At 44.8% G+C, this 2,095-nt stretch overlaps 1 pseudogene; it reads left to right on the plus strand.

Annotated features, from left to right (window-relative positions):
- Nucleotides 1-537: 537 nt before the first annotated feature.
- Nucleotides 538-1,719, plus strand: LOC101639165 (annotated as a pseudogene).
- Nucleotides 1,720-2,095: the final 376 nt, after the last annotated feature.

A 2,095-nucleotide genomic window follows, 5' to 3' on the forward strand; every position in this document is an offset into this window, starting at 1 on the left:
GGAAGCATAGCGCTGTTTAGCATTAGTAGTCTAAAAAAAACCCCCAAACATCCAAAATGAAACTTTTAAAATTCAGCTAGAACTCTAAGAGCCTATATGAGAAGAACGGACAGAAAAATTAACTGTTGATCATAACAAACTACGGATAGCACCGTGAGGAATGGGAATTCCATAGCTCTTCACTGTGCTCATGCAGAACCTGTGATGGTTCAAGAGGAAGTCACGAGAGAGAACAAGGGGATAGTGTGCAGTTTAAAGTCATCAAAGGTTTGTGTCAGGCCTGCATCCTCTAACCAGACTTACTCAATCTCTAAGCTGAGAAAAGACTCAAAGGAGCTAGATTATCTGGATAAAAGCTCAGCAGGAATACAGGAATCTTTATTAACAACCTGTGATATGCTGATGACAACCTGGTTTGCTGAAAGTGAGGGGGATTAAAGCACTTGCTGATGAAGTTCAAGGGCAGAAGCCTTCAACATGGGTTACAACTCAGTATAAAAAAACCCATATACTTACAATTGGACCAATAGGAGCAACATGATGAATGGAGTTAAATTTGAAGGTGGTAAGGATTTCGTCTTGTTTGGCTCCATAATCAATGCTAATGCAAAATGCCTTCAAGGGACTAAACTACACTTTGAATTGGGTAAATCTACACAAGATGTCTTTAAAGCATTGAGAAGCAGAAATATAACTCTGAAGATTCAGGTGTACTTGACCTATGCCATGTTGTTTCCAATGGCCTAATATGCAGGTGAAAGTGGCACATTTGTAAAGGAGGACTAGCTCCGGCCTGCGCTTGCCTCCCTGCGCATTGCCCACCACAGGCTCTGAGCCTCCACTGCTGCAGGCCCCACCTGCCACACAGCATCCCTTGAACTGCAGTACCTGGGCCAGATGGAGCACATCCTCCACCATGGAGTCAGGAAGGAGGACCACACGTGTACCATTACCCTGTCCCTGTTTGGCATGCAGGCGTGCTACAGCTTGAAAGATGAAGTCCCTCTGCTGACAACCAAGCCTGGGTTCTGGAAGGGTGTTCTGGAGGGGTCGCCGTGGTTTATCACGGGATCCACCAAAGCTAAAGAACTCTCCTCCAAGGGAGGGAAGCTCTGGGATGCCAAGGGGTCACGAGACTTCTTGAAGGGCCTGGGGTTCTGTACCGGAGAAGAAGGAGATTTAGGCCCAGTGTATGGCTTTCAGTGGAGACATGTTGGGGCTGAATATAAAGATATGAATTCAGATTACTCAGGTCAAGGTGCAGACCTGCTGCAAAAGGTAATTGACACAATCGAAACCAACCCTGATGACAGAAGAACCATCATATGTGTTTGGAATTCTAGAGACCTTCCTCAGATGGTGCTGCCTCCTTGCCACACCCTCTGCCAGTTTGCCTGGTGAACAGCGAGCTGTCCTGCCAGCTGTACCAGAGGTCAGGTGACATGGGCCTGGGGTGCCTGTCAACATGGCCAGCTCACCTATGTGATCGCACACATCACAGGCCTGAAGGCAGGTGACTTCGTACACATGTTCAGAGATGCACATATTTACCTGAATCATGTTGAACCACTGAAAGTTCAGCTCCAGCGAGAACCAAGACCGTTCCCCAAGCTCAACATTCTGTGAAAAGTTGAGACCACTGATGATTTCAAAGGTGAAGACTTCCAGATTCAAGGATACAACCCCCATCCAACTATTAAAATGGAAATGGCTGTCTAGAGGGCATAAGGAGGGGTTGGCCATTAGGGGATGGACTGGAGACCCAGGTGAATGTGTCCTTTTTGCTATAAAGGAAAAAGGAACTACGAGGTCAAAACGCTCTGGGTTACCTATGAGTTACTATTCATTTTAAATGGCTCCTCTCACGCATGTTGCCAATAACAAGGGCATTCGTGTCACTTCTTTTAGTAATAAAAGGTCTTGAGCTTGGTTAACTCACTAAGGATGTGTGAAAGTGCTGAGCTTGTGAGTAGTGTTAGGACAGTTAAAATAAATGTATATATACATACACACACACATACATACACATATATATACACATATATATGTGAACATTTATTTAAATAAATGGGAACATATACATACATATTTCCAA

Source organism: Echinops telfairi, unplaced genomic scaffold (assembly GCF_000313985.2).
Source record: "Echinops telfairi isolate 266 unplaced genomic scaffold, ASM31398v2 ScPeMD7_5592;HRSCAF=6446, whole genome shotgun sequence".
In the NCBI taxonomy this organism is placed as follows: domain Eukaryota; kingdom Metazoa; phylum Chordata; class Mammalia; order Afrosoricida; family Tenrecidae; genus Echinops; species Echinops telfairi.